The sequence below is a fragment of the Chenopodium quinoa genome, unplaced genomic scaffold, assembly GCF_001683475.1.
Source record: "Chenopodium quinoa cultivar QQ74 unplaced genomic scaffold, ASM168347v1, whole genome shotgun sequence".
In the NCBI taxonomy this organism is placed as follows: Eukaryota; Viridiplantae; Streptophyta; class Magnoliopsida; order Caryophyllales; family Amaranthaceae; genus Chenopodium; species Chenopodium quinoa.
In genome coordinates, this window is record NW_018742263.1 from 4,445,098 (window position 1) to 4,460,055 (window position 14,958).

A 14,958-nucleotide genomic window follows, 5' to 3' on the forward strand; every position below is an offset into this window, starting at 1 on the left:
TCTTGAGCCTTTTCCTCTCTCAAGCGAAGAATCTCTTGTTGAAGTTTTTCGATGGTTGGCATTGTTGTTGGACTAGGATTAGTTGTCGAAGAAAAGTGGTTTGAAAGGGGTTGATCTTTGGGTGGTAAACGTAGAATGGGAGTGCCCGAGGGTCCTCTTTCCCAAGCTTGAAAATCGGCCTTAAAGGAGTACGAAAAGATAAGTAAATCGATATGCTAGTTTTAAAAAGAAAAAAAAAAAGACGCAAAATATATTCAAACGGACATCACCCTCAACAATTTTTCAATGAAGATATTGTTCGGACGAGTCAATTTGTTTTTTGAGAAATCAAAACTGACTCATCCAGTGGGCGCGCGCAAATGACTCAGTTGCGCGCGACTGTCGCGCGCAACGAAATCACTTGTCTGGGAAGGGTCGCGCAACTCATTGAGTTGCGCACACCACCTGCTCGTAGAATTTTTTTTAATTCGAACGTTTTTTTTCATTGTTTTTTTTTATTCGATTTTTTTTAACTTTTTTTAATGTTATCCTTTGAATATGACGCTAAATCACGAAGAGACAACTTCATAATTGGGAACCTAGACCAAACTAAAAAGAGAAAAAAAATAAAAAAATAAATAAAAGAAGACTATCCTAACACGTTGCACATAGTCACATAATCACACAAGCATGCCATAAGTCAAGATTCACGCAATGCCGTTCTAAAGTCAAAAAAGGCTTGGGTGTCCAAAGGTACCATATCTTAAGAAACGACGCACAAATCAATCACTCAACTTGTTGACTCATGACATCGCCCTCCCAACATTTTGTTGGTGATATGGGTGGGATGATTGTTATTGATTTCGGGATAGAAGCCCAGTGTTGGCGACCCCTAGTCAATGAGCCAATCCCCAATGGTTTAAGTGTGCTATGCTTATGCATGATGCAATGTTGCTTGTTTGGTGTTTACTCTTGTTCAAAAGGAAGATATTATGCGTTCAAGTCTTGCTATCTATCTAGAGATTATCCAAGTTAATTCTCGTTACAACCCATAGGCAACCTAGTGTTGGAAACCTTGGACCATAACTACGAATTAATCATGTAACCTCTAAGTCTCCAGCAAAGTCGCCACTGTAAGGAGGGTGATCCCATCGTAAGGGGTACTGTAACACCCCATATTTTTGAACTAATAAATTTTGAATTATTATGTGTATAATGTTGTTTTCTATTCAAATTATAATACTTTTAATTTATGATTGATAAGAGTGTAAAACTAATTTGAAATGTTACTTGTTAATTATTTATTTACGGTCTTTAGTTGAGCCGGTTGAGGCGAATTATATCGAGGTTACTCTTATGGACCGAATCAAATCTAGGTGTTTGGCTATAACCTAGGAGGTGTTTGGGCTGATTTGGGCGTGGGATTTGAGTGGTGTGCTAGTATTTGAGTTGGTTTTGAAAGTTAGATATTGGATTCTTTCATTTGACTCTTTAGTTGCCAAGTTAATGCTCCCCTTAATTCTTGCCTTCAATTTATATTCTCTTGCTTCTTATAACACCCAAACCCATTATATTTTCTGCCCTCATTAAGTAAATAATCAACAATTTCCTTTCCCATTGACCTTGAGAATCAATCCTCAAAAGTATTTGCACTCTTCCTTCATTCACCTCCATAATACATCTCCTTCTTCCTCAATTCTTGTGAAACCGTTGCTGGGTTTTATTGTTGCAAGGATCGTCATACTTTCCCTCTTGATTTGGCTGTGAAAAATAAGTAAGTATAATGGGTTAAACCCTTTCCTTTTTCGTCCCCTCGTGTATGGTTTGTTATACATACATCTAGTTTATTTCAACCTTGTTTTGTATAGGTTTTTAAGATCATCAAGAGGACTAGTTTGTATTGATTTTTTCTGGTTTCTTGGGTTTTATCGGAAGTTTATCAAGGTAACTAGCATTATTCCTTTACTTTAGAAATCAAGGTTGGGTTTAGGAGGGGTTAGATACGTTTTATAGGATTTGTGGTTCGAGTTTCGGTTGCGGTTTTACATAAATTTCCATGCGCGTATCTTGAGTGGTGTTTGACAGGTTTTCCTTCCTTCCATGCTTAATTTAGTTTGATATCTATGCTTGGTTATTACGTAATGTTCTTATGATGATTTCATGGTGTTTATGAATAATTTTGTGAGTTATAAGATGTGATAAATCCAAAATAATTGTAGCCGCTGCCTATAGAAGTTGTGCGTGTGTTTGGGGCTACTTATCATGTTATCTGACTACTTATCATGTTATCATTAGGGATTATTTTTAGATTGTTCAAGTTGTGAATAGGTGGATCTTATCATGGTTGTTAGGCCTTGTAAGTCTAAAAACGTTACTGCAGTTGCTGTCAATGTTCCATGGGTTTACAGCTCTATTTTTCCTTGATTTGCTTGGTTTTTGTGTCTAATATGGTATATCATCATGTTAGGTATATCCCTAAGTTAAATTATCATGTTTTGGGGAGAGTTTTGATGTGATTATAAGCCTAAAACAAAGCAAGGTGCTGCTGCCAGGTTAGTTTGTTAGGTGCGTGAATTGAGTGGTTTAAAGTGATGTATTGCAGAATATTTATGCCTAATCTTGTGTCTATCCTGACCTATGTTATTTTTAGAGTGTGTGTAATAATGGGCTAAGGCTAATTGGGAGTTTAAGGGTGGTTTTGGGTGAATTTGTTTTGCAATGTGCTGCTGTACTTCTAATTAGGGGCTGCTACTTTGTCATGTTGTTTTTACCATATTTAAGACATGAATTTATGCCTATCTTTTACATATATATTGCTTAATATGTGGTTGAATATGTCATAGTTTGATTTTATCATTTTGGCATGAAGTATGTAATTGTGAATATTAATTTAAAATCATGCGTTCTAGTGAGTTGATTTTTTTTTTTCTTTTACATTCTATTTAATTAATTCTTATGCTATAATAAAATGACTTTGAAGTGTCAAGTAGTCGACGTCATTGTGCTTTAAAGTAGAATAACACTGTTTTTAGCACCGCTTCGACAAGGGTTGTGTACGGAGTGTATTGTAATATTTTGTTATAATTAGCTTTGTACCCAAATCTAGACAATAAGAGTGACACCTTAGTATGTGTAGACACCCATTTGTGTCTCCCCAAAACCAAACCCAGTGATGAGTACCTTTTACGTCGAATCATAATCGAATGAAATGAAAGTGTGTAAAGTTTAGTATTGCGGATAGTTTTAATTTCTTTTCTCTTCTCTCTATTTTTGAAAACCTATTTTAAGAAAACCGCCAATCCAGTTTGGTTGGTCCATGATATGGGTCCAATAATATGGGGCTTGAAATGAGCTTTCCAGCGATATATTATAAGCCCAATTCCGATGAATATTGAGGAAGTTATGGCCAAATTACTGAACTGGGCCTGGTTTGAGCCTTATATGCGGCCCAATGATCTAGAGGAGGGCCTAATATGGATTTATCATTCCCAATGCAATTAGCAATGGTTTTAGTCTTCTAGATTCTTCTAGAAGGTTCTTTTCATTCCTAATACAATTAGCATTGATAAATTGACTTTTGTTGACTTTTTAGAGTTTTAATCAGAATAAAAGAATGTTTTTGAAGAAAATAGGATTTTATCCTCCTGTACGATAAATTTCTATCTGATTTTAGAAAAACGCGTCAATAATTAAGTTAGCGCCAAACGCCAGCATTAGCGCCTGACGCTAAGCTTGGCGCCTTACGCTAATGTCAGCGTCTGGCGCTAACCTCGTTTTTGTGCGTCAGCACTCTATTTCGATTTTCTATCTTTTTGGCTTATTTTCTCTATAAATAGCCTTCTAAAAACTCCGTTTTCATTCACCAATTCTCACGAATATTCACCAACTCTCATCAAGAATCTCTTGATATTTTCTCTCTCTCTTTTCTAAACTAGCCTTTCTCAAAATACAAAATTTCGCACTCGCAAGACCTAGATACATCTAACCATATTCGAAGTTGCCTTCGCCCTAGACGTGAAAGGTTTTAATTTCTGAGGGTTTGGTCCCAAACCTCTCTTTCAATTATTTAATTTAATTGTTGTTTATTATTTTCCTTGAAGTTACTAACGTGTGTATTTTGTTATTAGAAATAGGTACGAGGCATCCAAGTAAGTACTTTAATGGTTTATATTGATGTTATGACGAGAAATCATGCTTAGGTTGTTATTATGATTCCTAGTATCATGTTAGGGTGTTTTGCTTAATTTGATGTTTAGGGTGACAACAATAAATTCCTACTATCATGTCCAGGGTAACTTTAATATCAAGTATGATTAAAAGTATGATGCCTTTTATTTTCTTTCCTAATATTCATGTTAGTATCATGTTTGAGTTAAAGCTTTGATCTTTAATGTTTAGTGACATGCTAGGGTTTTGTTATTAATCTTGTTAGTATCATGCCTAGGATCTTTCTATTATTATGCTTTAACATGATTATTTTAATTATTATGATTGTTATTATGATTGTAATTATTGTTATTATAATTATTGTGATTATTATTATGTTGATTGATGTTATTTTATTATTTATTGTTTGATCACGTCTTTTATGCATGTTTAAAGGAAATTGGTACTTGTAATCACGCTTAATAAGATAATTAATAATCTTGTTTAGGGTTAATTATGATTATAATTCAAGTGATCGCCAATAATAGTTTTATTTGTACATTAATATTCAACCAACATAGATAAACAGGTTTAGGGTTAATCCTATTGATTGCATGTTAGTCAGAAAGCGCACATGAATACGATCAGAATAAAGTAGAGTCCTATTATTAGGGCAGGTTCATCTCTTTTAGGTTGGATTTGTATCTTGATACCCGAACTACCACTCATGGTTCAAGACCTATTGGAGTTGACGATCTCTTGGATCGTTAAGGGGTGTAACCTTCACCTCGTGAACGGTTTAGAAGTTCTTTAAAAAACTTGTTGGCGACTCTTTTGCTCTATCTTCTTTCCCTTTGGACGCCACCGTACTTAAGTGTATGATCACATTGGGGTTCAAGCTAGGGGTAACGCTTGAAATATTCCCTACAATTTTTGGTGACTCCGCTGGAGAGGATTTCTATTTTAATTCCTGAAATTTATTTCGGCAATGATTTAGAATGAGTGGATGAGACTCGAAAAGTTCTAAGTATTTCATGTGCGTAATTTTGATTAACATTATTGTCATATGCATAAAAAATATCTCATTGGAAAGACCATCCGTGATGAGTTAAAACATAGGATTTTTACACGTAGGAAATTTGAGAAATATCTTTCACAACTAGGGTCGAAATAACACTGCGCGAAACTGGAATATTTTATCGAGCACAGAAAGCTGATGAGGCATGTAGGAACTAGCGTCAGCATACAAAGATTAGCGCCAGTATTTTGACTTTAGCGCCAGACAACAGCCTCTGTCGCCAGGCGCTAAAGCCAAAAGCTGGCGCCAGCCTCTGTTTGCTGGCGCCAAGTTCTTCCAATACCGAGCTAGAAATATGTGTTCTAATTTCGACCAGTTTTTAGCATTGTTTGCTCGATCCTACTTCCTGATTGAGTTTTTCTCACTTTTCTGAAACCCATATGTGTTCTACATATGGACATAACCCTCTGGGAATTCATGCTCCATCTACCTGATTGAACGCTCTGTGCAACAAAGGGTACATCCGAGAATGTTGAATTCACCAAACCATGGAAGCGAGTTTTTCTAAACTCGCGGTGTCCCATCCACTCGCGCCAACCCTTCACGGTTAGGCTTCCGCGCGGTGAATCCGGACAAATAACCATGGACCCTCTTTGACTAACCCATATCCCAAACTTTAGAGAACTAGAGCCATGGTTAGGTTGCAAACTCATTGCATCATAATGTGCCTACTTGACTAATTGTGCATTATTTGTTGTGCATATGGTATGTGTTTTTCCTAACTGTTTGTTTGACTTGTGCTAAGATTAAATAAATTAATGACTACTAGAACTTTGCCTAATTAATTAATTTGAGTAAATAAAGTCTAATATTTTAACCAGAGTTGACTTAATACGATTTTAGGCATATCCCTGTTGATCAATAATACCGAAAACAGTTTCAGATCGACGCTCCAGCAATGGCGCCGAAGTTTGAACTGTAGCTCCACTCTGTGGAGTGTGGCGCCTGGCGACAGTTCTGTCGTCTGGCGCTACACTGCAAAGAGAGGCGCCAGTCCTGTCGTTTTGACAACAGTTCGGTTTATTGCTCGAGTCATCACTTTGTGTCTAATTAACCAGTTTGCAAATTAATTCGGTTAAATTTTACTGTTAATAATGCCTTGTTAAGTCATTAATTGAGTCTAGAGACTAAGTCCCATGGTCTTACACAAAATTCCAAGCATGTTACTTACACTCACTAGTCTTAGCACACATTTTGAATATATATCACCACGACCATGTCTTAGGTTCATGCATGAGTCGGTTTTTTTTTCCGTCATTTGAGTTGGGGGTAAATTCCATTCCTAATTCTTCATATCCCCCCATATACATCATTTTTCTTCACATCACAACCTTCATTCTTCCTACCTTCTTTCATCTTTGCATATTGAATAGAGTTGAGTCAAATAATTGACGATGAATATCCCTAATTTCCCTTTCCAATACTTGGTCAAGGAGATAAAGGTGATTAATCAAGGGCAACCTCTTTATTCAAGTCTTAGTTTTTGATAAACCGATTCGTTAAAAGAGGAAAGCTAAAAAGATAATGGCAACACAAGAAGAAGTCAATGAGCTCAGAAACCAATTGGTTATCGTGACTGAGGCACTAAAAATTCTAACCCTCAAGATCGATGATCCCGTGAAACAACAAAAAATGGAGCTCATGCAAGAGAGCTTGAGCAAGCTACCTAGTGACTACAAATTCCAAGGCATTAGTTCACAAGGGGTCTCGCTGGACAAGGAACTTCTTCCGCATAAGTTCAATACAACTGACATCAATAAATTCAAGGCAACAGATAATCCTTACCTTCACTTAAGGGCCTTTGAAACTATAATGAACATTAAGGGGATTGATAAGAAAGTCTTTCATTCCTTGTTTTCTTTATCTCTTGAAAGTGTTTGCCAACAATGGTTTTTCTCCCTTGGCAAAGAGAAAACCTCTACTTGGATGCTATTGTAAACGCTTTCATTAATAGATATAAGTGTAATATTCAAGTCGAAACCGATTATAGACAGCTCGAGGTGCTAAGACAAAAAGAGAATGAAGGCTTTACTTCTTTCTTCAATAAGTGGAGGGAAACTTCCGCTAAGATGATTGAGGTGCCCACCGAAAAAGATTCTGTGAGGATCTTTATCAAGAACTTACAAGAAAAGTATTCAAAGCACTTAAAATATCAACACAACTTGAATACTTTCAAGGCCGTTTATGACATCGAAATCGATATTGAAGACGACCTCGCAAAGCAAAAAGCTACTAACAATAGTAACCACAGTAGCTGGAAAGGAAAGAAAACGACAATCCTTCTTCTTCCGAAAACGCCCACTCTAGTAACAATGTTAGTACCTTTGATCTCAGTGAAGTTTTAGCCATGTATAACCAAGGATCTAAGAAGCAACTAAGGAAAGACTTCACCCCCATTAGGATGAGCTACGATACTGCCTTCGATCGACTCCATGCCAAAGGACTCATTACTCCCATTGGATCTATTCAAGATCCCGCACCTGAAAAGAGATTGCCTAGTTGGAATCCAGATGAACACTGCAAGTACCATCAAGGTAGGGGTCATGCTACTGTGAGCTGTTGGAAGCTAAAAGAGGCTATCTAAAATTTGATTGATAATAACAAGCTTCTCATGCCTCCAGTTAAAAAGAAGAGCGAGTGATGATAAAGAAAACAACACAAGACAAGAGGCGAGCTTCAACGACAAGATTTCGTGACCTCTTTTTCTATTTTTTTTTATTTACCCTTTCCCCAATAAGTCTAGCATAGGCACCTTTAGTTTCCCTTAGATTTATTTTGTATGTTCATTATTTCTTTTCCTTTAATAAAAATGAGCATTTATTTTCTTGCATATGATCATTTCATTACATTAAAATATTAAAAAACATAATAAAAAATAAAAAAATCCATGTCAAACTAAGCACAAGGTATGTTTAGGGTAATTTTACCCTGCCACGTGGCCCAATCAGAAGGTGACACGTGTCAGCCCCAGATTGGTCTAAAATGGACCAATCCTTGTTCGACACGTGTCATTCCCTAAATCAAGGGAAAAGGCGGCCTTCAGGCCCAAATCCTTAGAATGCCGCCAAACGGCGCAGCCCACCAATGATTAGTGTTCAGTAACCTAACCAGGGGCACAATTCCCAAAGACCCTATAAATAGGAGATGTCCCTCATTTTGAGGGCACGTTTTTTATCATTTATTGCACACTTACTCTTTGATAGAGACATCCTGAGCTTGGAATCCGAGCAGATCCCTACCTAAATTTCCGCACCTTTTTTCTCCCTTCAAGTTTCTAACTTGTGCGTCGGAGGCGGAGCACCACCCAATTGGTGTCTCCGTTTGTTTTGCAGGTACAGCTCACCCCGGATCAGTCTTCGTGTTGTAACTCTCCCGAGGGACAAAAACACCCAAAACATTTGGCGCCGTCTGTGGGGAGAGTACCTCGAAGATGGTTCAAGAGTTTGTACCCCCTAAATGTCTGGGCGAAGACCCAGAAGTCTTTACAGACCATGAGGAGGATGAGGATCCTCAGGTCGAAACCTCCACAGCCGAAGACGGCTCTCTCAAAGTCAAGCGAATCCGGCCCAGAGAGACTCTGGAGCGGGGCGCCTCCCAGGCGGGTCCGAACAGACCCACTGGGCAGCCGGAAGGGGCAACCCAAACGGCAGCTGGATCAGCCCCTGTCACCCGAGACGAACTCATGAGGTTCATGACGAGTTTCAAGGGTGAAATTACAGAGCTGATCACCAATAGCAGGGCTAGCCCAAGTAAAGGTCAGTCGGCGAAGAAGACTCCTCTAGAGAAGGGGAAGTCAGTCAGAAACCGGCAGCCCACTCCCCATCCAAAGGAGAAGGCAGCCGGGACCATTGATTGGTCAAAAATTCTCCTTCCTGGGGGGAACACCAATAACACTCGCCGGCCTCAGCAGCCGGTGAGAAGTAAAAAATCAACTCTTGATGCCCGGGAGATTATTAACCGGAAGAGAAACCAATCGTTGTCTGAGTCGGCTTCAACGTCGAACTTTCCAGACAGCTTCAACAACACCTCTGCCGGGAATGCATCTTCCTTGCATGAGAGCCAGACAGGCGGTAATACCGTCCATTCTGGCCCTCACATGATTGGAGCTGTACCGTATGTGCCTACCCAGGCTTACGGACAGTATCCTCCTCACTTTATGCAGCCGACCTTCTTTGGAGGTCAGGCGGCATACCCAAATGTCCAGCCATTGGACTGGCAACTCTGTCTGCTGCGCCTGGGTGAACAGCCTTCTGCGTTCACCCGGGAGATAACCGAGGCGGCACAGCCGGCCAAGGTTAAGAATGTGTTGGTTGGTACCTATGATGGTACCACCAACCCGGAAGACCACCTTATGGCTTACACCAACCTCATGTATCTGCAGGGGCTGGATGATGCCACTTGGTGTCGGTGCTTCCCGGCTACATTGAAGGGCATTGCCCAACAATGGTTTGGCAATTTTCCGGCCGGGTCCATCGACAGCTTCAGGAAGCTCGCCTTCCTGTTTGCTTCTAACTTCTCAATGAACATCCCTGCTAAGAAAACAAGCCTTGATTTGAGCACTGTTAAGCAGGGAGAGAGAGAAGGGCTACGCTCATATGTCAGGCGGTTCAACCTGATCAGAATTCAGATTCAGGGGCTGTCTGATGAGGTAGCTTTTACACACTTTTTCAAAGGTCTGAGAGACGGGTCGACCTTTAAGTTCGACCTAGTCAGAAAAGAGGCTTTCACCCTGCAGGCGGCCCTGAGGGAGGCGGAAAGCTACATTCAAGCTACCGACCTCTGCTCGCCTGGTAGCCAGTCGGACTCCAAGAAGTCTGACAAACAGAAAGACAGCCGGTCAGCTTAGCCGGCCAAAAACAAAGAAGAGAGCAAGAAAAGAAAAGAAGTCTGGGCGGTTACTGACTCTGACCAGACGTCCCAGAAGAAAAAGAAAGAATTTAAACCGTACGTCCCAAAGTACGAGTTTAATAAAGACTGCAACTCCATCCTCATGGAGGTAAAGGATCGGCTGTCCATTGAGAAGCCGAATCCTATGAAGAGTTCTGTCTAGACACGGAACAAGAATAAATTCTGTCAGTTCCATGAGGAGGTCGGCCATGACACCAACGACTGCTTCAGTCTTCAGCGTGCGTTGGACCGTCTGGCTGACAAAGGGTTGTTGAATTCCTACATTTCTAAGTCCCCAGCCGGGGAAAAAAAGAAAAATAAGGGTCAATCCTCCAAGACTACCCCCCAGCCTGCTAGTAGTTCGGATATCGACAAGGAGTCGGTCTACACTATAGCAGGCGGGTTGTCATGTGGTGGCCCTACCATCCGGGGCACCAAGAGCCATCTTCGAAAGATGGACAAAGATGATGATGAGCAGGCGTCTGCCAGCTCTTCCTTCCCAGACGTCTTGATCACTGAGAAGGATAGGGGCAGCGTCCGCCGCCCTCATGATGACCCGGTGGTCATTGAATGTAAGGTTGCCAACCAGTTAGTTGGACGGATCCTTATAGACACCGGCAGCTCATCAGACATCATCAGCCTCCGGTGCCTGCAAAAGCTGAAATACAACGTCAGCAGCATGCATCCGGTCACCCACCCCTTGGTTGGTTTTGGGGGTGGGATGGTCTACCCAGCCGGAAGGATTGACTTACCCATCCGGCTGGGAGAGAAGGGCCAGGGACGACATATTGTCATCAGATTCTTGGTCGTTGAGGAGTTGACCGCCTATAACATCATTCTTGGCAGGCCAACCCTCAACGTAGCCAAGGCAGTAATCATCCCGTCCCTCATGCTCATCAAGTATGAGAGGGATGACGGCTCTGTTGGTTCCTTGAATGGGGATCAGAAGACGGCCCGAGAGTGCTATCTCTCAGCCGTCCGAGATACCGTGGCCCTAGGCGGTCAGGAACCAATAGACCTTGACAACGTCAAGGATGCCGACCCAGCTCCTGCCCCATTAGCAGCCGGAAAGAAAAGAAAGGCTCCTCTGCTGGTGGAGGTGAAAAAAGAGAAAAAAATAGCAATCACTGACCGGTGAACGGTCAGATGAGCTCCGTCCCCAACCGGCTGGCGAAAGCATTGATCTCGTTCTGGACGACAGCCGTCCAGAACGTACTGTTAAGGTTGGGACGGTAGCTCATGCTACCTTGGGTGCAAGCTTGCACCTTCTGCTGAAGGAATTCAAAGACATTTTTGCCTTTGAAGTGGAGGAGATTCCAGGCGTCAACCCGGATCTTGCCGTCCACAAACTCGCCGTGGACCCCAAAAAGAAGCCCATCCGGCAAAAGAAAAGAAACCACGGCGAGAAAAGAAGCCAGGCGGCAGCTGCAGAAGTCAAAAAGCTGCTAGACGCCAGGTTCATTCGGCCTTGTAATTTTCCCGACTGGGTGGCCAATGTGGTCCTTGTTAAGAAACCGAATGGGACCTGGCGCATGTGTGTTGATTACACAGACCTCAACAAGGCGTGTCCAAAGGACAGTTACCCGCTTCCAAAGATCGACAGTCTGGTCGATTCTACAGCCGGTCACGCCTTGATGAGTTTTATGGATGCCTACTCCGGCTTCCATCAGATACCCCTGTGGAAGAAAGATCAAGAGAAGATGGCCTTCGTCACTGATCAGGGGCTATTCTGTTATACTGTGATGTCGTTTGGCTTGAAAAATGCACCTGCCACTTTCCAACGGATGATTAATACGGTCTTCATTAATCAGATTGGGAGGAATGTGGAGGCGTACATTGATGATATGATAGTCAAATCCAAGATACAGGCGGATCACCTTGCTGATCTCCGAGAAACCTTCACCACACTCAGGCAGCATAAGGTTATGTTAAATCCTAAGAAATGCGTCTTTGGTGTTGAGTCTGGGAAGTTTCTCGGATTCCTGATTGATCAAAGGGGGATAGAGGCTAACCCTGAAAAGATACAGGCGGTGATTGACATGAAGTCACCCCGTTCGGTTAAGGAAGTTCAGAGACTCATCGGTTGTCTAGCCGCCATGGGGAGGTTCCTCAGCCGGTCAGGCGACAAATGTCTCTACTTCTTCCAGGCAATCAGGAAGAAGACCAAATTTGAATGGGGGATGATGCTGAGGCGGCATTCCAGAGGTTGAAAGAGCATTTACATTCTCTGCCTAGGTTGGTCAGTCCTTTGCCTAGGGAGACTTTGTACATGTATTTAGCCGTCTCAGACCATGCCCTCAGTGTCGTTCTCCTTGCTGAGCGAGACGGCGTGCAGCTCCCGGTTTACTTCATTAGCCATGTTCTTAAAAATGCTGAACTCCGGTACCCCATGGTTGAAAAATTTGGCCTTGCTTTGTATATGGCATTCAAAAAATTGAAGCCTTACTTTTTGGCACATCTGGTGGTGATCTACACGGACCAGCCACTCAAGCGGCCAATGTCTACCTTGGACTCATCCGGGAGAATGTTGAAATGGGCTATTGAAATGCAGAGCCTTGAAATCACTTACGAACCAAGAAAGGCAGTGAAAGGTCAGGCGTTTGCCGACTTCATTGTTGAAATGACTCATCCGGTGGCTCCGGATAACCTTGACCGGGTTTGGAAAGTGTACGTAGACGGGAGCTCTACAAAGAACGGCTGTGGTGCAGGCGTAATTTATGAGTCTCCTGAAGGAGACAAATTTGAATATGCACTACGCTTCAAGTTTCAGGCCTCTAACAATGAGGCGGAATATGAAGCCCTGCTAGCCAGCATACGCATGTGTAAGGCGGCAGGGGCCATGAAAATTGACGCCTACTCTGATTCTCAATTGGTTGTTAGCCAGTATGAGGGAAGTTATGAGGCTACCCATCCGGCTATGATTAAATATCTTCAGGCAGTCAAAGAAGAGACCAAGGCACTTGAGGAATTCCGGCTGAATCAGGTGCCTAGGTCGGAAAACAACTAGGCGGATGCATTGTCAAAGCTGGCATCTTCCGCTTGCCATGATACGCCTCGGTCAATCTTCTGGGAAGTTCTTGAAAAGAGAAGCATCTATGAGGATCCCGTTGGAATTCTGGACCGAAGCTCTACCTGGATGGATGGCATCCGGGCCTATCTCTCAGACGGCACACTTCCTGATTCGCCACAGGAAGCAGCCATCCTGAAAAAGCGAGTTGTAAGATTCAAGTTGAAAAATGGATAACTCTTCAAGGCGGGGTTTCTGAAGCCTTTGTTGAAGTGTGTCACCCCAGAAAAGGGGAAAGAAGTTCTCGAAGACTTGCACTCGGGATTCTGCGCCTCTCACATAGGCGGCAAGTCCCTACCCGTTAGAGCTAGACGACATTACTTTTGGCCCACTCTTGAGGCAGACGCCAAGGAGTTGGTGAAGAAATGTGACAAGTGCAAAAAATTTGGCAAACTCATTCACCGTCCGGCTACTGATCTGACGGCCATCCACAGCCCAATCCCGTTGGCAAAATGGGGCATGGACATTCTAGGTCCTTACACGCCTGCTTCAGGCGGAAGCGCTGCATCTTGGTGACTATGGATTACTTCACCAAGTGGGTGGAGGCTGAGGCGGTTAAAAGAATCAAGACCTCAAACGTAATTTCCTTCGTTTGGAAGAACATTATCACCCGATATGGGGTACCTATGTCTATGGTATTTGATAATGGTCCTCAGTTTAAGACGCCTCAGCTAAAAACTTGGTTGGGAGATTAGGGGATCTCAAGCTATTTTGCATCTGTTGGTCGGCCCCAAGCAAACGGCCAAGTTGAAGCCTTCAACAAACTCATCTCAGACGGAATTAAGAAGAAAATAGAAAGAGCCGGTGGCTTGTGGGAAGAAGAGTTGATCCATGTCCTATGGGCCATCCGGACAACGGAAAAAGGGGCAACCGGTGAAACCCCATTTCTCATGGTTTACGGTGCTGAAGCCGTCTTTCCCATCGAACGTTATGAGCCGACTCTTAGAATCATGATGTATGATGAAGAGGAAAACTAGGAAGCAATGCGCCTGGCATTAGATTCACTCCCAAAACGCAGGGGAAATGCCGCCTTGCGTCATGAGATTTATCGTCTGAGAATGACGAGATCCTACAACAAAAAAGTACACAAGCGTCCTTTGAAAGTTGACGACTTGGTGTTACGAAAAATGGAGGCAACCGGTAGGGCCAATGAGCTAGGAAAGCTAACCCCAAATTGGGAAGGCCCCTACCGGATCTATGAGGAAGTAAGGGACGGCACCTACCGCCTGGAAACTCCAGAAGGCAGGCGCCTGACTAGAACTTGGAATGTAGACAATCTAAAAAAGTACTACTTCTAAGAATGTAACTTTTTGTAAACAGTGAGTCAATTAATGAAGATTCAGTCTTTGTTTGCAAAATTGAGTTATCGTTTGATTATCCATCTGGGTAATATCCAGGCGGATTCCCCATCTACCTAACTAAGTTCGATACTTAGTGAAGGTTACATTTGTTTATCCGCCTGTGTAATGCTTGGATCCCTTGTTTATTTAAGTTTGATACTTTGTTTATTCAACTGCTTGACTATCCACCTGGGTAATACTCAGACGGATTCTCCATTTATCTAACTAAGTTTGATACTTAGTATGATCAAATATTTGCCTGTCCGTCTGGGTAATACCCAGACAGACTCGTTTGCTTAAAAAACTAAGTTCGATACTTAGTGTAAATTCAATACTGACTAGAAACTAAGCACAAAAATGTTTAGTGGCTACGCAACCGGTCTCAAACAAGACCAGAGGCTAAATGGCCGGATGATTGCTCATTTTATAAAATCGCCTGTCCCAACATGGACAAAGGCGTC